This window comes from Chelonia mydas, chromosome 27 (genome assembly GCF_015237465.2).
Source record: "Chelonia mydas isolate rCheMyd1 chromosome 27, rCheMyd1.pri.v2, whole genome shotgun sequence".
NCBI classification, from domain to species: domain Eukaryota; kingdom Metazoa; phylum Chordata; order Testudines; family Cheloniidae; genus Chelonia; species Chelonia mydas.
This window is the reverse complement of record NC_057860.1, coordinates 12353218-12374127: the sequence shown is the minus strand read 5'-3', so window position 1 is coordinate 12374127 and position 20910 is coordinate 12353218. Positions and strand designations below refer to the sequence as shown.

The following is a 20910-nucleotide window of genomic DNA, read 5'->3' as shown; positions in this document are numbered from 1 at the left end:
GACCCCCGCTGGGATTTGAACCTGCAGCCACAGGGAGCGCCAAGGCTCCAGACCTGGGCCTGGAGATCACTTAAGGCCCGAAGCCCCCGTGCTTTGAAAACCCTGCGCTCTGGTGCTCCTCCTCATGGCAGAGACCCCACTGGGGGCTCCCGGAGGCCTCCCCAGCTGGAGCCAGGCCTGTGGTCAGCCTGGGGTCAGGAACCCACTCTCGCACGCCACGTGCAAGGCTCGGGGGCAGCCCGGCACAGAGGTGGCAGCGGCACAAGGAGCTTCTTTGGGAGCCAAGATCCCGGTGGGGCGTCAACTTCAGCTGTGACCCCCATCATTGTCCCCTCGCAGCAGGGCTTAGAGCAAACAGTGCCCCCGAGAGGGGGAAGGGAGCCTGATGAGGGCAAGAATGGGGTGGGTGGAACGAGCATGGCTGCGGACAAAGGGGGTCACGGCATCCCAATGCCGGCGGGGCGGGGCGGCTGCGATCTGGACAGGGCCCGAGTGCCCCGTGGGTATCCCTGGGACAGCACCACGCACAACATGCTGAGGGGCTGGGCTGTGACGGGGAGGCGGCACTGCCATGACCGAACAGCTGACCCTTGGTGAGACCCAAGCCCCCGGGAATAATAAATCTAGTCGGCTCCCCCAGGAAACGGGGCAGCCGCCGCTGGGAGTCAGGAGGTCCGGGGTCTACTCGTGGCTCTTAACGAGAGTGAGAGATGAAGTCAGGACTCCCGGGTTCTCTTCACATTACTGAGAGAGGAGTGGGGGTTTGTTGTTAGAACGGGGCCGGGGGGGGGGGGGGCGGCAGGGAAGCAGGATTCCCCAGTTTTATTCCCACTAGTGGGAGGCAGCGTAGTCAGTAGTTACAGCAGGAGTCAGGACTCCTGGGTTCACTTCCAAGCTGCTGCTCATCCCTTCCATGCTCTGTGCTTCAGTTTCTCCATCTGCAAAGTGGGGGGTAATGATTCTTAAACTTCTCCCCAAAAAATTAAGCCGGAGGCAGACATCCAGCATGGTAAATTTCAGCCTAAATGGTAACAAGCAACTGAAAACAGGTTCTTATAATGGAAAGTGTTGGGGAACCTTAACTCCATGTACTGCCTATAATTAGTGCAAGCTACAGTGGCTTGGTGTGACACACTGTCCCCCCCAGTGGTGGCTAGGCCAGCTAGCGATTGAAACCTGCTGCAGCCACAGTTAACAGCTGTAGAGGATCACGTATTAAGAGCCAGGTTCTATCCCTGAAGTGAATGATCTACCCAGGGGTTCGGGCTTACATTAGAAACTCAAATCAAATCCCAACACCGCTAAACTCTGGGGGGTGTCCAATTTTTAAACCCCAATTCAAATGTGAACAAATGGCCCAGTTCCTTCTTTTGGACTGAACCAAACTTCTTTGTCCTAACGGCTGTACCCTTTGGAAACTGCTTGAAATACAGACTTGGGCTTCATATGGAGATGGGCATTGTTAAAGCAAAATAAAACGGGAAATTCCAGGTCCATGGTACCTTAATTGCAAATGATCTCCACCCCACTTTCCCAGCTCTTAGGATTGAGGGGGGAAGTCCTCCACGGAATGCAAAGCCCACAATAATATTTATATGTATTTTTTTTGCTTTGAATTTTCCCCAAATGCCTCAATTTTGTGGAAAACCTTCTATTTCCCCCCTTGGGATTAAGACCCATTTTTAAGCAAAAAAGTTTCAACATTCAATTAATTTTTTTTGGAGGAAAATCATTTTGCATCAACACACACATTTAGCATTTTGCCTGCGTGAGATTAAAGATGCCGATTTTGCTGAAAATGACATTTCTGGGTTATGGAACGGCCTGAAGGTTCATGACCAAAACTAATTAGGTGCTTTCACACGGTTTTCACTTCCTCTACTACTGAAACGCAGCCATCTCTGGGGCGGTGCACAGCAGCTGCTTAACAGCCATGCGGCCCAACTCAGCGTGGGTCGAGAAGTGAAGAAAAATCCTGTAGCCAAGCGAACCCGCCCACTGTTCTCCATTAACAACCAAGGACTTCAGTTGCGGGTTCTTCTACCTCTGAATTCTTTCCCCAGGCAATCTCGCCCTGATGTCATAGCTCATCCCTGACTTCACAAATAGTTGCCATGGAAATGACTGCGATGCAAAGCATTGTGGGATGTGCAAGATCGGGCTGCAGGGGAAGGCAGGCGGCAGGAGCTCTGAGAGAATCTGGATTGGTTACAAACAACCGTCTGCAATGGGGAAAATGATGTGGGAAAAGCCTCGCTGAGCATAACAGGGCCATATTTCCACACATCATACACACAATTGCCTCAGCATCCAGCGTGGAGCCCTCAACTCCAGCAAAGCCACCTTGAAGTCAATGCATCATGGGTTCAGGGCGCAGCCCAGTTAGACCCGTCGGCCTGGTGAGACAGAGCCACCCCGCCCAGCCGCAGGTGAGGTCAGGGGATCGTACCTGGATTTGGACTTTGAAGAACCTACAAATTCAGGGGATGTTGGCGCCCAGGTTCCGGTTCAGCGAGTCTTGAAGGGACTCGGAAACAGTCTCCCAGGTTGGCAGGTGGGGGCTCCATCCAGTTGGAGGACCATCTTTTGGTTGTTTGTATAGTGCCTAGCACCATGACGTCCTGGGCCATGACTGCGGCTGCAAGGTGCCCCACACACACACACACACACAGGGTGGTGGTTGAAGTATGCGACTAAGGGGAGAGGTAGTTCTGAAGTATTTGGAATTATATTTGCTTTAAAGACTTTTTTCAGTTTTTCCCTGGTTTTTTAAACTCAGCTCTGCAAGAGTGTTGGTGTCATTTTTCAGATTTGGGGTTCCTTATTCCCCTCTTTCTTCCTTTTCCATTTTGCCATGGAAAAGGCGGGGGGGGGGGGGGAAGAGAGAAAGGAACATTTGCCATTTAGTTGAAAAAAAAAAAAAAAGTAGAAAACCCACCAGCCACCCAGACAGACATTTTTGGTGAATTTTTTTTTTTGTTAAAGAACTGGCTGTTTCTCATCAAGCCATTTCATCCCGTGCCACTTGCAACCTTTCAGAGTGGACTCCGTGAAGAATTCTCTGGCCTGCGTTTGACAATAGCTCTGGCTGGGTGATCTTGGAGGTTCCCTCTGGCTTTCATATTTATGAATCTACCTTCTGTAGGGAACAAGCCTGTCTTGGCCAGAGGAGAGGAGTTTAGCTAGGACCCAACAGGCTTTCCCCACCTGTCATTTCCGTGCAAGGAGGAATCCCAGAGCCCTGTGCAAGGAGAGAGACCTTCTCATGAAGGTCTGATCCCATCAGAACCTCTTTCCGGAGTTGCGACTGTATCCCACATGGGAATCCAGGTTTCTCTCCATGGGCATGCATTTCCAATTATATCAATAGCATTCTACAGCTACAGAAGTACGGAGATGTGGACACATTGTGGTTCAGGGCTGAGCTACCCAGTCAGAGAGGCACTGGAAACCCTGCCTGTTCTGTGCCCAATTCCAATGGGCCACGCACAATAAAGCAGCAGTCGTACAAGTACTGAATGCCAGGCGGCTACACCAGTAGCCATGTGGCTCTTTTTGGCCTAGCTCAAACCCCTTCCCCAGGAACATAAGCTTTAAATTAAGAAAAGCCCCTCTTCTACTGAATCAGCATCCCCACTGGGGTTATACCGGTGTAACCAGATTTGTTTACATTCAGACCTCAGCTTATACTGAAAAATAAAGCTCCACTCCAGTGCAATGCAGCCATGAAATGCCACCACTCTGCTCTCACTGGTGTCTGACGATGTGGGGCAGGCCAATGGGGATCCAGGCCCAGCTGAGGAAGGCTGATGCAGTGGCCGGGGTGCTAACCTTGCTGAGCTGGCTTCAAATCCCTGCTCAGTCATAGCTTCCCTGGGCTCTTAGCGAATGCGAGAGGGGAAAAGGTTCAGAATATCAAGTAAGGGAGATCCACATCTTTGCTCTAGGTCAAAAAGAAAAGGAAAGACAGATGAGCTTGGACAAATCTCGGTGGGCTCATCTACAGGGGGAAATTGGGAGTAATTACTCAACTTCCAGAATGGAGTGTTCCCACAGGGGATTTCTGTGATCATCCCCCTATAGGCAGGTTAGCCTAGGGGATACCAGCCTGTACCTCAGTAAACCTGGGCTCTATTCCCAGCTCTGCCACTGGCCTGCTGCGTGACCTTGGGCAGGTCATGTCCTGCTCCGTGCCTCAGTTTCCCCATCTGTAAAATGGGGATAATGATCCCGCTCTCCTTTGTAAAGCGCTTTGAGATGTACTGAGGAAAGGAGCCAGGCATCACTACAGGTATGCTGGTCAGTTTCTCTGTTCATCACTCAAGGTGGGGACAATGGCACTGCTACATTGGGGCTGGGGAGGTGAAATGCACCAAAAGTTGTGAGGGGCTCAGATCCTACAGCTAAGGGGCTGGTTACATACGGGTGACGGCTAGATTTCTGCCACAGAGGAATCCTCTGACTTCACCAGGGAGAAAGGGCTGGTGGCCAGCAAAGAAGCAGGAAAGTGCCTCACCCCTTTCCTTCTCCTCCAGCAGCACCTGGCCTGAGCTGCAATCACAGATCAGTTTGCTGCCTGCATTCCCAGAAGAAAGAATAAAGTTAAAACATCTGTTAATTTATAAACCAATTTAACCATGACTGGTTAATAAATAGCTAACAGCTGCCAAATTCACTACCCCTCAGCTCAGGAGAGGGGCACTCTGGGATGGCAGAGATGAACAGATTAATCTAGGTAGTTTTTCCATCTCTCCCTCTCACTCACTCTTCCCTGTGTATTTATTATTGTAGATTCTCCCCCCCCCCCCCCCCAAAAAAAAAAAAAATCAAATTGCACTCGTTAGGAGGAGGAGAGGTTTCTAGATCCATAAGAAGGGGTGTGTGTAAACAAGCATACAGGCTGTATTCCTCCTCTTTGCTATTTTCCTGCTGGATTTTAATTTGTAGTTGTGGGGTCGGTTGACTCGTTCAAGTCGGTCTATCAAGTAACTGGGAGATGGAGACAGTTGTTGGTTCAAAGCCACCCCGAGAGGCAGTAGGCCTGGTCCAGGAGCTCAGCTCCAAAGGCCCTGGGCAGGAGACAGTTTTACAGCTGGTTCCTGTTATGTTTGTGGCACCACACAGAGAAGTTAGATAAAAACAAAAGACTTTCTGGAAAGCTGCACCCTAACACAACTTGATTCCTTACAAGTCAGAACAATCATGTACAGGAACCCCAGAGCAGAGGGAGACAAAACAGGCTGCTCCATAAAGCACAGAGGCACAATTCACCCCCTCCTCATTCTAGGCTGGCTGGCTGCAGAACTGACTTGGATCACAGGCTGCCCTGCAGAGGCTCCTAGCCTGCAAGCAGGGCCAGGAAACCCATTACAAAAGAAAGCGATAGCTTGTAATTTTAACATAGGTTTCCATTCACCACAGTTCTTAAGGCGAGTTTTTTCAGGGTTGGCCATTGATCCTGGCAGCCTCCATTTTTGAATCTCCTTCTTCTGAGATCAGCCGGGACCAAGGAACAAACAAAAGCAGTTGTCCAAACCAAGCACATGTAGCTATAAGAAAGGACAGCAAAAGGGTGGGCACTAGCCTGGGCCCTGGGGAGACCTGGGATCAACTATCTGCTCTGCCACAGACTCCTTGCCTGCCCTGGGGCAAGTCACTTATCCCCATTCTACAAACAACGGAGACACGGTGTGGCTAACAGCACTGCCCTACCTTAGAGGGGCATCGGGAGCATAAACACAATAGATTGTGAGGTGCTCATCCTCTGGTGATGGGGGCTATATAAGTACCCAAGATAGAACATTGTGGTTGAAGTCAACTTATGGGAGTGCATGGTGTCCCAGCAGGGGATCCCCCAAAATCAGAGGCTTCCTTGAAAACAGGCCTAATTCCATACTAGGCCAGACAGAAGCCTGAAATCCTACCACCCACCTGCTTGCTGGGAAAGCCCAGCTACGGACTCCGTCGCTCAGGCCCAAACTCTGCTGGGAAGGTGTCTCGGCTTTCGGCCTGCGTGACACCTCCTGGTGTTTTGACGTCTTCTGACTTACGGCCCAGATCTTGCCCTCCTATTTGTGATCCTCACGGGAGTCAATGGGAGCCCAACGCTGTAGTCAGGGCCCAGGTAAGGGAGCCCTAATAAAAATCCAAATGCAGGTGGAAAGTATCCAGGCTTTTAATGATCCACTACAGACTCAAAGCTCAGGGCTGCCATGAGTCTTCGCATGAAGCAGGGCTGAGATATGAATCATAGAATATCAGGGTTGGAAGGGACCTCAGGAGGTCATCTAGTCCAACCCCCTGCTCAAAGCAGGGCCAATCCCCAATTAAGTCATCCCAACCAGGGCTTTGTCAAGCCTGACCTGAAAAACTTCTAAGGAACTTCTACCACCTCCCTAGGTAACGCATTCCAGTGTTTCACCACCCTCCTAGTGAAAAAGTTTTTCCTAATATCCAACCTAAAACCTCCCCCACTGCAACTTGAGACCATGACAGGACAAGGAGTAATCTTCTACCACTGAGAATAGTCTAGAACCATCCTCTTTGGAACCACCTCTCAGGTAGTTGAAAGCAGCTATCAAATCCCCCCTCATTCTTCTCTTCTGCAGACTAAACAATCCCAGTTCCCTCAGCCTCTCCTCATAAGTCATGTGTTCCAGACCCCTAATCATTTTTGTTGCCCTTCGCTGGACTCTCCAATTTTTCCACATCCTTCTTGTAGTGTGGGGCCCAAAACTGGACACAGTACTCCAGATGAGGCCTCACCAATGTCGAATAGAGGGGAACGATCACGTCCCTCGATCTGCTGGCTATGCCCCTACTTATACATCCCAAAATGCCTTTGGCCTTCTTGGCAACAAGGGCACACTGTTGACTCATATCCAACTTCTCGTCCACTGTCACCCCTAGGTCCTTTTCCGCAGAACTGCTGCCTAGCCATTCGGTCCCTAGTCTGTAGCGGTGCATTGGATTCTTCCATCCTAAGTGCAGGACCCTGCACTTATCCTTGTTGAACCTCAGATTTCTTCTGGCCCAATTCTCCAATTTGTCTAGGTCCCTCTGTATCCTATCCCTACCTGCCACCGTATCTACCACTCCTCCTAGTTTAGTATCATCCGCAAATTTGCTGAGGGTGCAATCCACACCATCCTCCAGATCATTTGTGAAGATATTGAACAAAACTGGTCCCAGGACCGACCCTTGGAGCACTCCACTTGATACCGGCTGCCATCCAGACATGGAGCCATTGATCACTACCCATTGAGCCCGACAATCTAGCCAACTTTCTACCCACCTTATAGTGCATTCATCCAGGCCATACTTCTTTAACTTGCTGACAAGAATACTGTGGGAAACTGTGTCAAAAGCTTTGCTAAAGTCAAGAAACAGTACATCCACTGCTTTCCCTTCATCCACAGAACCAGTAATCTCATCATAGAAGGCAATTAGATTAGTCAGGCATGACCTTCCCTTGGTGAATCCATGCTGACTGTTCCTGATCACTTTCCTCTCGTGTAAGTGCTTCAGGACTGATTCCTTGAGGACCTGCTCCATGATTTTTCCGGGGACTGAGGTGAGGCTGACTGGCCTGTAGTTCCCAGGATCCTCCTTCTTCCCTTTTTTAAAGATGGGCACTACATTAGCCTTTTTCCAGTCGTCCAGGACTTCCCCCGATCACCATGAGTTTTCAAAGATAATGGCCAATGGCTCTGCAATCACAGCCGCCAACTCCTTTAGCACTCTCGGATGCGATGCGTCCAGCCCCATGGACTTGTGCACGTCCAGCTTTTCTAAATAGTCCCTAACCACTTCTTTCTCCACAGAGGGCTGGCCACCTACTCCCCATGCTGTGTTGCCCAGCGCAGCAGCCTGGGAGCTGACCTTGTTCGTGAAGACAGAGGCAAAAAAAGCATTGAGCACATTAGCTTTTTCCACATCCTCTGTCACTAGGTTGCCTCCCTCATTCAGTAAGGGGCCCACACTTTCCTTGACTTTCTTCTTGTTGCCAACATACCTGAAGAAACCCTTCTTGTTCCTCTTAACATCTCTTGCTAGCTGCAGCTCCAGGTGCGATTTGGCCCTCCTGATTTCATTCCTACATGCCCGAGCAACATTTTTATACTCTTCCCTGGTCATTTGTCCAGTCTTCCACATCTTGTAAGCTATGAGTGGGGGTTTGAACTGGATCCAGGTAGAACCAGCTTCCTTGGGAGCAGAGGGCATGTCCTGGTCCTGGAGTGTTGGGATCCAGTTGGGAATCTGAAGTTTGGGGGGCAGGGGGTGAGCCCTGCTGAGCCCATGATGAGGTTGGGGGGTAAGGTAGATACAGCGGTGAAGCCAAGATCTAGATCCAAACAATCCTAAAGCCCAAGTAAGTTTGGGTCCAGAGATCAGCTTTGGGGCCTGTCTCTAATTCTGGGCAAAATGAGAAGAGTTGGGTCGAGTTCTCTGGGTTTATTTGAAGCCTGCATGAAATAAGATATAGGGTGGGGGCTGGGAGTGGGGTGAGGGGAAGCATACACCTGATCACCTCAGCTCAAAAAAAAATAATCTTTGGGCCAGATCCTCAGCTGGTGAGAGTCTGTGGTGCTCCACTGAAATCAGAGCTAAGCTGGATTGATGCTGGCTGGGACCCGATTCCTACACAGCTCTGCTAAGCCCTGCTCCAAAGCTTGTTGGAGCCAACAGAAGACACCCACTGACTTCAGATCATGTCCCTGGTGTATATCAATACACACAGGTAGCTCAGCCCCTCCACTCCTGTAATTCACATGAGCTCCAAAAATTGAAAAACTGTTAACCAAATAAACCTGCAGAACTGCACGCTGGGGGGAGTCCTGGTCTGTAGAGTGTGGTTTAGATTAGATGGCAAAAATCTCATACGAAAGGTTTGATGCCTTGGAAAAAGGGAAAGACAAAGGCAGAAAAGTAGGGGAAAGGGGGGAGGGATGAGAAAGAAAAAGAAAAGATCAGAGAATGAGTTTGATGGAAAAGAATCGTGTCCTTTCATGAAGAAATTGCACTTTTAAATTGATTCCACACAGAGGAATCTCAGCTAAGGAGACTTTCAAATGCAAATCTCTTAAAAGGGACGGAACATATGGGCAAAGCAAAGCACGCACTTTTCAGAATGAAATTATTTGTAGGGTGTTTGTTTTTCTGCACATGTGAAGGAATGGGGTGAGGGGAACCCAGCTTGTTTAGTTGGGCTCCCAAAGGGATAGGGCCCTGTTAAGACATTATGCCTTTGTTAGGAGAGATTGCTGTTAGGAGAGATTGCCACCATGGTAATACAGGAGGGGGGGCTACATAATTATTGGCAGACTTGGAAAATAAAAATCAAACTCTCCTCCTACCCCAAAGGAAACTCCCAAATTTAAACCTCACAGGCCAGATACAAACTGGCCATTGAGTCCACTGGGGCTGGACCCATTTCCACCAGCAGGGTATCTGGCCCAACGAGTGGACAAATGGGATTGTTTTGGGGTTAGCAGCATCCGTGGAGAGCAGGGAGAACGGGTGAATCGTGGCATGCACAGGTGCGTTTGCCAGGGAAAGGAGTTGTGTGCAGAGAGCTGCAGGTCATTTGTGACCGACTATTACAGCAGTTCTGTAACCAAGTCTGGGTGTGTATACATGGGCCTGTATAGTGTATTAACCATTAACAGACACACAGCGTGTCTAGTGTGTGTGGGGTGAGCATGGGGCTGGGCTCTCTTCCCAACTCCATCACTGCTGCTTTGCTGGCCCACAGCCTCAGCGCCCCCTTCTGCAAAATGGGGTGGTGACAGTGACCCTCCCTTGTAAAGCACTTGGGGATTATGGATGAAAAGTGAAACAGACGTGCAAAGTATTAGGGGGGCTTCTGCTATAGAGCAGCGATACCCGGACTGAGGCTCGCCAGCCAGATGGGGCTCTAACATCTCTCTTGCAGCATGCTGCAACGTGAGATATTCAAACCCTGGGTGATTTAATTATTACCCAGGGAGCGGGTTTTCACTAAGTTATTAAGCAAATGTAGTTCATAAAATACTTGATTATTCTCACAGCAAAACCAATCTATATTTAAAAACAAAATATCTCCAGTCCCACTGGTTAAATAGGACTATAAAGCACTACAGTAAATGAAACAATGAATTCACACTCCTGGGGCTCTTCTGGTTAACGTAGATTGCGAATATGGCTCCTGAACCCCTGAAGTCAGAGTATCCCTGTTCTAGATCAACGCACAGCCTCTGTGCATGGTACACACCTGGCCGAGCGCACATCACACGGCTCTGTGCGTGTACCTCTCTGGTGTTTGAGCTGCTGCCCGACGTCCGGCATTCAGCCCTGTCGGACCGGAGGTGTTTCAGGGTAGGGAGGTTGTGGCGGGGATTCTGCCCCCACTTCAGTCCCTCGATGTGGCCGAGGGGTGGAACAGCTCAGCTGAGTGCAGAGTTCCCTGCTGCAGGGGTGTCGAGGCCAAGACAGACAGTGCGAACTCCTAGGCCTGCTCCCCAAGCCCCTCCTCCCATAGGGGCACGGCTAGGGGAAGGAGCACTTTGTACCTGGGCTCACTTGGGCCGGGGAGACACGGGGTGACTGTAGGAGTTTGTGGTCCCAGAGTACTCTGGGACCACGACAGCCCGTGGAGCAGCCTGGGATTCTAGAACCCCAGAAATTATTTTCTCTCTCTCTCTTCTCCCCCACCACTCCCCCATGCATCCCCCAGCCTGGGCTGCATCCCCTATGAAGTGCAGCATAGAAGCTGGGTCCATTTTGCAGGCGTGAGGATCAACCCAAAGAATCCCATAGGCCTCTCCCTGCAAGACAGCCTCTTATCTCTGCTTGGCAATAGGGCACAGGCTGAGCACGGCCCTGTGGGAGGGAGAGCGCCCGCATGTGGCTATACACAACTCTGGGAGGCGGAGAGTTTGTGCACGTAGGACCAAATGTGTGTCTATGACTGGGTGTTTAGTGCATGCGGAAGCATAATTGTGCAACTTAGGTATTTTGTGACCGGGGTGTTCATACAGAGACCAACTGAGCATGTGAGAGACATGGAGTTTGTGTGTATATGTACATGTGATCATCTGTATGTGTATATGAGAGAGAGAGAGAGAGAGAGAGAGAGACAGACACACACACCCAAGCATGGGTACACAGAGTCTTGAATTTTTTCCAAGCACTCTGGAAGTAATTGACTGCCACAGCCCCTTCCCAGCTGGATGGGAGGGGACACTTAGCAGCTAGTGTGCCTTGGAAACAGCCACAGATCTCCTCTCCTTGGGCTCTCAGAGGGAAACAGTGGTATCGCAGCATTAACCAGGCCAGCCAGTCTCGGCCCCACCTACCTGCGGCATCCCCATAGGGCAGACGGGCACAGCCTTCATCGCTAGCCGCCTGCCTTGTAGCTATGACCCTGGATTCCCTTCCCGGCTCCTTGGGGCAGGGACTGGCTGCGCAGCGCCTGGCTGCGCAGCGCCCAGCACAAGCCCCTGATCTTGGATGCAGCCTCTAGTGGCTATTGGAATACAGATAATTGCTTTGTTGCATTGGGGGCGAGGAGGGGAGGGAGGAGGAAGGTGCCTGGAAACCGACCTCCTATCTACCCCCAGACTGGATGCAACACCAACAGCCCTGCCCCTGACCTGGAGGCTCTCACCCCTGCTTGGGTGGAGTTCAAGCCTTTGGCTGCTCTGCAGAGCCAGAGACGGCCAGGCGCTGGGTGGCTTTGTGCTGTGGACACCCCCTCCCCCCACCGAGTGAGCGACTGGGCTAAGACCCACCAACTCATTGCACAGGGAGAGGTGTTCGGACGAGCAGCAAGTAATTTAAGAGCAAACACTTGGGCAGCTCAGCTGCAGCTGTAACTAGGAGCTGGCTCCCATTGCCGTCCAACATCCTGGATCAGAACCAAACCCTTCTTGGAGATATTCAGTAAAGACATCTGGAGTAAAGACATTAACTCCAGCCTCCCTGGCATTACCCAGCCTTCCCAGAAGCACCTATGTTATTACCATACCCAGGTAAAGGTTGCTCTAACATGGCCTGATCCAAAACCCATTGAAATCAGTGGGCCATAGAAGAGGATTGAAACCAAGAGAACAGACCCCAGCTCTGCAAAAATCAGGACCAAGGCTTCATTGTTGTTTCCTTTTAAGCCTGAGCTGCAGAAAGCTCAGAGTTCAGGGGGAAGGGCTGGATTAGATGTAACACTGGAGACCTGCACGGTGTCCAAACTTTCCCAGAGAGTTGGGGCTGGAGGGAAGATAGGCAGTACTGCCAACACATGCTGTTTACTTTAAAGCCCCAAGCTCCTGGAGTCATGTGATCATGAGAGAATCTCAGCTTTCATTTAAAAAAATAAATAAATAAAAGCTGCACTCATGGTTGCAGAGAAGTTTCAAAGCATGACCCAAAAGCCCCCAGAGGCTTTGAAAAAAGGCAAAAGAAAAAAAAAAAAGAACCCAACCTCTATTTTTAAAGATTTTTTTTAAATCATGATTTTTAAGTCAATCTCACAATTCAGGGAGGGGCTTTGACTCAATTTTCAAAGGTTTCAGAACCAGGTTGCAAAGAGCTGCTGTTACTGATGGGTGCTTGGGAGAGGGCTGCAGATTAAGACCCAAAAAAACCAACCCAACCCAACCCCCCTCCTTATTGGAAGGCAGGGCTTTGAACAGCCCAGCAGAAGAGAGACACGGTCTGCTTACTGGGGCATCCAATCTAACCATTAAAGCAAGGGGCTCTTGGCTTTACTGTGAGAAAACACAGTTTGGACCCATCTTGACCGAGAACAGGGAGTGGAAATAACCAAGTTCTTCCCCCTCCCCAGCCCTGAACCTCCAAAAAGGATTCGGCTGGAGATTCTGGGCGGAGATGCAGAACTGGAGGTGAAGGGGGTTCACGTTTAAGGCTACCGGCTGCCTCACCCATAGTCTCAAATGGGACTTTTGTGCCTGGGGTTTAGGAAGTCCCAGGCCCTGGTTCAATCTGTCTAGAAGGGTTAAATTCTTTTCCTGGTGAACCCCTTCCCAGCAGCTGGGTACAACACCACATGTCATACTAGTAATGTAATTTGTAAGTTAACAATGGGCAGATTGAGGTTTATATTTAATTACAACGTTTGCACCAACCTGAACTCACCCTTATTTCATCAATAATGCATGGGTTTGTGTTTATCGCTGCTTAATTAATCCGTGCTTACGACAATTAAAGGCTTGCAAAATCCCCGAAGGTGGCTGTAGGGGAAACTCTGCAGTGTCTGCTGCTAGAGGCTGCAGTGTGGGGCAGGGAAGGACAATGGGCAAGGCTGGCACAAGGAGGGACAATCTGCCTGCAGGTTCATAGAGGGATGCCCACAACTGTAGTATCTGAGCACCTCCCAGCTCAAGGAGGAGGAGGAGGAAGCAGGAGAATCTAAAGATGTTGATCATCTCTGCACCAAAGAGCAGAGATCCCCAGACCTGGAACTTTGGGAACTCCGGAGGCTGGCTAACTTTACCACGAGACAAGCCGAACCACTCCAGAAGATCAGATCAGAACTTCCCTAGGCTGATCTCTGCCATGGCAGCACAGACACACCTGAAGGGGTTTCAAGTTCCAGAACGTTTGATGAAAAAGGGAGGGGAGGGTCCCTATTTTTGACCAACTAGAGTCAGCTGCAGTATTCTGGATTTCAATATTCTGATGAAACTGCAAATCTGGGGAAGACATTCACAACCCCTCTCCGCCCCCCAATTTTTCAGTCAGCTCCACCTTGTCCAGGTGGATCAACATGAAAACAGTGCTTCAAAGCTAACCCAGAGACCTGCAACATGAACAAGCCATTGCGAGGCCAAGCAGCGGGACGAGCTAGTAAGAGGCCCTCGGCAGAGGCCAAAAGCCCAGGGCTGCCAGGCCCACCAGGCCCAGAGCTAAACTCTTCCCTAGTTGCTTATAGACAATAAAGAGATGAGGGCATCACACACACACCAAACAAGGGGGCTGACCGTGAAGGGGTAGCTCACGCGTACAGGGCAAGTCCCACTCTGGAGAGCGCTGCCATGAATCCAAGCTCTTCGCCAGACCTTCCAGCCAAAGCAGGAAAAACGAGACAAGCCAAACCACCTGGGCTCAACCTAGACTGTGAGGATCCCCCAAGGGAACAAACCGTTTGTAAACGCACCGAAGAAAGAAACTGCTACAGAACAGCTCAGGGAGTTGTAGAATGGGAGGGGGAAAATGGTCATGCTATTAAAGCACTGGGCTGGGAGCCAGGAGACTGGGGGCTGGACTTGAGGACTTCTTGAGGTCCCTTCCCTGTGCTACATGTCCAGGAGATCGGCGTACAGCTCTCAGGGTCAGCATCACACCTGTCAAGCAGCAAATAATCCTTCCTTTGACGGCAAGATCTTGAAGGGACCATCTCTCGCTGGGTTTTTGCGCAGCGCCCAGCCTAGAGTAGCAGGGGTCTCTAGCGACTACAGGAATATAAAGGATAGTAATGGACAACATGTGACCTATGAAATAGAGCCAGACGTCCAAGTGAAACAGAAACAGAGCCATCCGCAGGCCAGAGAGAACTTGAGGAGACTGAAACCCTCAGGTCAGGAGCAAGTTACAGTCCCAGTTGAGTGTGACCCATCACTGAGGTACAAAAACAAACAGGATGTTGGGGTCATATACAGAGACTAGCAGCCCACCCTGGGTGTCAACAGGTTATGGAGGTCGCTGGGTGGCCTAGCGGACTGCAAAGACCTGGGTTCAATCCCCAGCTGTGCTACTGACCGACTCACATGTTCGCTGTGTGACTCAGTTCCTCCATCCACGCAGCAGGGATGTGGATACTTCCCCTCTAAGAGGCAAGAATTGATCGGAACTGCGAGGCAGCTCAGAGACCAGTGATTGTCACAGTCAGACACAATCCTGGAATCAGTCTCAGACTGAACAGAGCCAAAGGGCAGTTTTAGGTCCCTGAAATTATCCCCTAGGAGAGCAAAGCTGATGAATCAAGAAACACCCAACAGGGAGAGAGGGAAGTGCCCAGAGCCCAGGGAAGTAAAGTCTGCTTAGCTGCAGGAGGGGATAGAGCTTGTGGCCTTTGTATGTAAGCACAGCAGTCACCAAGTGGGCCAGAAAGAGTGGATCATGCTGGAAAGAAGGGGAGGGGGCAGGAAGCCAGAGAGAATTTAGGGTGTATTTGTATTTAGTTCATCATCTACACCCAGCATCCTTAGCCCCATTTCACCATAAGCTCACTTACCTCTCAGGCCAGTCGAAAGGGAAGCAGCCCCCAGCAGTGCCAAACTATCTCCAAACTAAGCATGTCTTTCCCACCACAATCATCCTGCCCCTCCATTCAACTTCCCCACCGGGTCTGACTTATATAGACCCCAGGCTCCTCCCACTCCCAGCAGCCTCTGAGAGGATTGGCTTAGTGGAGTCAGCTGCTTGGGAGGGAGGGGTTTGCCCATGGCCACAGTTCAGCAGGTTGCCCTGCTCTTATATTAATAGCTCCTTGAGCCCCCCTGTGCTTGGTGCTGTATAAACACACACTCAGAGACAGCCCCACCCCGGAGAGCTTGCAGTCTAAATAGAGAGGGGAGCCAGAGGCCCTGAGATTTGCCCAAGGTCACATAGCAAGGAATGGAAACCAGGTATCCCATGGCTCAGTCCAGGACTCCCTCCACTGGGCCACATTCTTCCTCTCTTCCTACCCCCTGAGGAAGTCTGATCTATCGGTTAGAGCAAGGACCTGGGTGTCAGGGCTCCTGGGTCCTATTCTTGGCTCTGTGAAGCAGTGGTATCTAGTGGTCAGAGAAAACAGGGCTCCTGGGTCCTTCCCCGCTCTGCCACAGACTCCCTGTGTGACTGCAGCTCTGTGCCTCAGTTTCCCCATCTACAGAATGGGGGGTGATGATACCAAGCCCCCCCCCCCCCCCCGACGGGTCTGAAAGCCTCCATTAATTAACACCTGAACATCTCATCAAGACTCTGGGATGAACTTGCGAGAGGCCTGCTTAAAAACCAGCTGTTAGCGCAAGCAGTGGGGGTCAGGAGCCAGGAGCGCCAGACTCTCTGGCACGTTGCCCCCTTGGTTACTGGGTCTCTGCCCACACCAGCGATGCCCGGCGCTTTGCCAGCACACGATGGCAAAGGGCAGGAATGCCAGTGCCACTGCGGCCTCTCCCTCCCTGCCACACCACCGAACTCGGCCAGCCAAGCTGCGCCGGGTTGGGATTGTGCAGGGGAAGGCCAGGGAACTGGAGCAGCCCCCCCCTTCCCTCCTCCCCCCAGCCAAGGGAGAGCTGCCAGCTCCCACCAGCCTTGAGATCTGGGCTTCTCACAGCCATGGAGGCCCTCAAAGCTCCCCCCCTTTTACAGGGATAGGTCACCTACCCTCCCGCCTCTGTCCCTCCATCTCTGTCCCTTTGCCTTTTCCTTCCTTTCCACCGGCTCTCTCGCACCATATCGACCCATCTCCTTGACTCTTTCTCCCCGGCCCAGACACCTCTGCTCTCTTAACCTCCATCCCCCTCTCTTCCCACCCCCCCGCCTGGCTTGGTATAAGACCTGCCCCAGTAAGTTTCTCTCTAGACAAAGTTGGGCCCACACTCGATTGTCTGGGGAGGAGGGGACATGAAACAGGCCTGGAGTTAGCTGAGAGGAAGGCGGGATTGTTCCATCCCAGCACCCCTGGACTTTTCACCTATCCCTCCCCCTTGAAACCCAGCGCCAAACAAATAAACAAACAAAAAAACCCCAAACGGCGTTGCTGTCCCTTTAAGATGCTACCAAAGAGCGCGGCTGTCCCGGATCAGCCGGAGCGCCTATTAAAATTTTATGCGAAGTGTAAATGGGCCAGGTCTCCAGCTTCCTCGCTCCCATCGAATGATTTATTACTCGCAAATACCACAGAACTAATTAGTATAGTAATTAATTAATACGAATTTGCATATTTGCATGTGCAATTAGTGCAGTGGAGTGATTACTCTGAAAATGAGAAGTTGGGCTTGTCAGATGTTAGTGTGAACTGGACTGGAAAGCCTCATGCCGATGAACTTTAGCAGCATTACAATCCCGGCTAGGAAGCCAGGCGGGTGGGTGTGCGAGTGCACAATCACTGGGGGGGGGGGTGCTGGGGGGTTTACACCAGGCTTGGGGTGCAAACACAACTTGCTGCACACTCATGCCGCGTGCACGAGATCAAAGCCGCCTGTGTAACAGAGCCCCCCCCCTTCCCCTCACCGCTCCCCCCCAAACATCCCTTTTATTCATCTATTTCTTCCGATGGCACCCGTCCAAGTTTGCTGGAATCAAAGCTTATTGTTATGCATTATGTTTCCCTTTTGTAGCTAAGCTGTGTGTAATGGGATGGTACAAGCTGCTTCCTAACCAAGGCCTTGCATTAAGAGCAGGGCCACCTTAAAGGTGTAGCAACCCTTTTCCTTGCGCTGCCGGGATCGGGGGTGGGGGGGCTGAACCCCCAACACCCCCGCACCGTTCTGCGGCCGTTCCCGATGAAAGCCTGTGAAGCCGGGGGGGTTAATTTCGAGCCAGACTCGCCCATCTTGGCGTTGCCAGAGCTGCCGGTTTTTAACCCTCCTGTCTTGGCGGTGGCAGGGGGGACCGGGACGCCGGGCGCCTTCGTGGGGAGGGGAGCGCGAGATAAGACTTGGAGAATGGTCGCACCGGAAGGGACCTCGAGAAGCCGTGGGGTGCTGGTTTCTCACTGGTTTCCATGCCCTCCCCTTCACCAGCAGCCCTAGCCCCCGCTCTGGATGCCACCCCCCCCATCGCCCTATTGGGCGGATTCCCAAAGCCAAGCTCCCACCTCCCCCTTTGCAAATGTCCCCTTGTCTTTGCCATGGCCCGAGCCACATCCCCAGGCTCTTGCCAGGCAACCTCACCGTGGTGACTGTTCTAACCATGGGCCATCTCCACGGCAACTCCCCTCACCATGCACCATCACCATGGTAACTGGCCGTGCCACACACCCTTGCCATGGCAACTGTCCTCACCAGCACTGTCGCCATGGTGACGGTTCTCGCCACGCCCCCCTCAAACGGTGGGGTTTTGAAAAGCCAGATCAGAAGCTGGTGGCCTGGGCGTCTCGCTGTTGGGCACCAGCCTTTCAGCTGCTGGGATTGCACAGTACACGCACCGTCCTATGGGGCAATGACCCAGGGGTGCCTGGGGTCCCAGCAACAAAGCAGCCATGGTGATCCCCCAAACTCCTTCCAGCTGTGCTGCTGGCGAGCGGGGTATATATGGGGTGGTGGACTCAGGCTCGGGGGGAAACACAGGCTGCCAGGGGGATGGATGGAGGGCCGGACCTAGAAATTTAGTGCATGAGACCATATAGGGGATAAAGCAACATCTTCCCCATGCATTTGTCACACAGGGTGGGAAGGGGGGTGATGGTGGGGGCCCTTCTGCGCAGCATGCCTGAGGCAGGGTATAAATACTGGCAAAATTGGGGCCAGACCCCCTCATCCCGCTGCCCCTGAAATTTGGGCGTGCTGGTCCCGGTCTGGATCCACAAACAACAGTCTGTAGCATGCACGCCACATCCCGGCTCCCCCCTTCTCCCTGGCCTCTGAATTGGGATCCCCTGGGGGCCGAAGGGGGGGTTGGCATTCTGCCCCCCACCCCGAAGTCTGAATTAAGGCGTGCTGTGATGCAGTACATTTCCATAGGCTTCAAAGATAGCAGGAGCGTTTCCTGTCTGCTCCAAATGCCATGGCAGCCGGCCAGTTCTGTAATATTCCATGCGCTGCCCCATGGGTTCGGAGCGACCCCGGGAGGCAAGGGATAGAATTTGTGTGTCCCCCTATGAAGCGGCACGTGGGGAGGGGAAAGGCAGGCGGGGGGCGCTTTCCCAGGGACGAGGCGCCGGCCGGGGTCCCGCACGCGGGCATGGAGAGCGGGTCCCAGCTCCTGCCCCGTGGTTCTGCCACCCTGGCAGCGCTGGGCCCGTGATCGCTCACACGCCGTTCTCGGAGATGGGACTAAGCTGGCACCATCTGCGGGACGGAGCGGGGAGGGGAGTGGGCCTTCGCACTTCTTCCGGCTCCCCGCAGACCAGCTGTGCCTGGTGCCAGAAGCGCTCTCGTTAATCCATGACATACTGTGGGTCTGCGGGAGCCAACGGCGCATTTGGGCTTCAACCTGGATCGTTTCCATCCCGTCCGGCTGGCGGCCGACTCCGGGAGGAGCGTACTGGCTTTGCGGCGGGGGGGGGGGAGCCCTGGGGCTGGCTGGGAAACGCCCTTGAAATCAGCTCCAAGGGGAAGCAATGTGGGGGCGAAGCGGGGGATGTGTCTACCCTGGCAACCTTCTGGTGCCCAGCTCCCTGGCAGCCACAAGAGGGGGCTGTGAGCATCGGGGGCGCCTCGAGGAGGGGAACTGGCTCTCCCGGCGCTATAGGCCAGGGTCAGTTTAAGTGTGTCCCCCTGGCCCCGCTCCTGGCCGCCTTCCCAATGGCCCCAGATCAGCACAGTCCCTGGCCTGATTGACATGCTGCCTTCCCTCCCAGCCCTGCCTCCTGCAGCCCTCCTCACCCCACCTAGGGCGACCAGACAGCAAGTGTGAGAAATCGGGAGGGGGGTGGGGGGTAATAGGAGCCCAAAGAAGAAAAAGACCCAAAAGTCGGGACTGTCCCTATAAAATCGGGACATCTGGTCACCCTAACCCCGCCCCTTCCTCAAGGAAACATCACCACCTGCCACTTGGGATGGCACAGCCCTGTGGCCGTGACATCATAGCTCAGTGCGTGTGACGTCACAGCCCTGTGATTGTGGGGTCACAGCCCAGCTACGCGGCACAGATGCAGGGGCTGAGAATGGGAGACAGGGCAGGGCTGTGATGAATAGAAAGGGGGATATTTTATAAAGGCAGCTGGACACAGACAGCCGCACCCTGTGGTTCTCCTTAGCTCCCAGCCTGCCCTGCTCACCACACGGGCTCTGAGCATAGGCTGGAGCTAATTTGCACCGGGATCCCTTTCTGCTGCCATTTCCACTCCTTCTCTCCAAGAGATCTTTTCTCTCCCTCCCCCACTGCACTTCCTCCCTCCCCTCCTCGGATTCCATTGGGCAGCCATGGGCATCGTTACAGCTGGCACCACCAGGTGGAGCTGTTGCACACCGTTCCTTTTCTTAGCGTGCAAGCAAGTTTAGACACTTGGGAAGACATGCCGCTGTCAGTTCTGGGTTGAGCAATGTGTGCAGGGGCGGCTTTGTGAGCCCTCCGAGCAGCAGGGGAGCTTGCACTGTGCCTATGGTGAGGGCCAGTTCTGGGGGCACAGTTGCTCTTGTTGAGCTGAGATCCCTGGGAGTAGGGGTTGCCTGCACGCTGGACACCATCTCCGTTCATACACTCACCAATCCTGGACTGACAAAACCCTGGTTCCACCACACTGATTTAGCCTCCACTGGGAAGCCAACTTGCAAGGCCCGGGACAGCTGTTACTCCTGGGCATAGGGGCAAGGATGGTGTCAGGAATGGGATGCCAGTATCAGCAGAAGGGGTGACAATATTGTTCCTATTACAACACTGGCTGGTATTTCACTTTAAGAGGATCAGGATTTTTTTCTTGCCATCCATTCATGTTCTTCTAGGTTCTTTCATTCATGGTCTCTCTCACTGTCCCCTGCTCTCCCCACCCCAAACAGCGAACACCTTCTCCCTCTCAACCCAGGGGGCCCCCTCCCCAAACCCAGGGGGCCAGCCCCTGCCCAAGATTGCCAGACCCAGAGACCTGCTTTATCCCAGACTTGACAATTACACAACTCACCCTGGGACTTGTAAACAATTTTTAAAGACACAGCCAGTATTAATTATGCAGATAACGACTTGGGAATTGTCCAGTTACAAACGTAACCGCTGTCAGAACGGAGTGGGCTGGGAATAACGTGCCTCATGGCTGGAGATACACATCTC

The 20910-nt window shown here is 52.5% G+C and overlaps 1 long non-coding RNA gene across 1 annotated transcript; it reads right to left on the bottom strand.

Annotated features, from left to right (window-relative positions):
* Positions 1 to 2764: 2764 nt before the first annotated feature.
* On the bottom strand, positions 2765 to 15323 carry LOC122463923. The gene is made up of 4 exons (XR_006287684.1): positions 15230 to 15323; positions 5932 to 6135; positions 4517 to 4576; positions 2765 to 3943 (listed from the first exon to the last, which is right to left on the bottom strand). It is a non-coding gene; the product is annotated as an uncharacterized LOC122463923 (long non-coding RNA).
* Positions 15324 to 20910: the final 5587 nt, after the last annotated feature.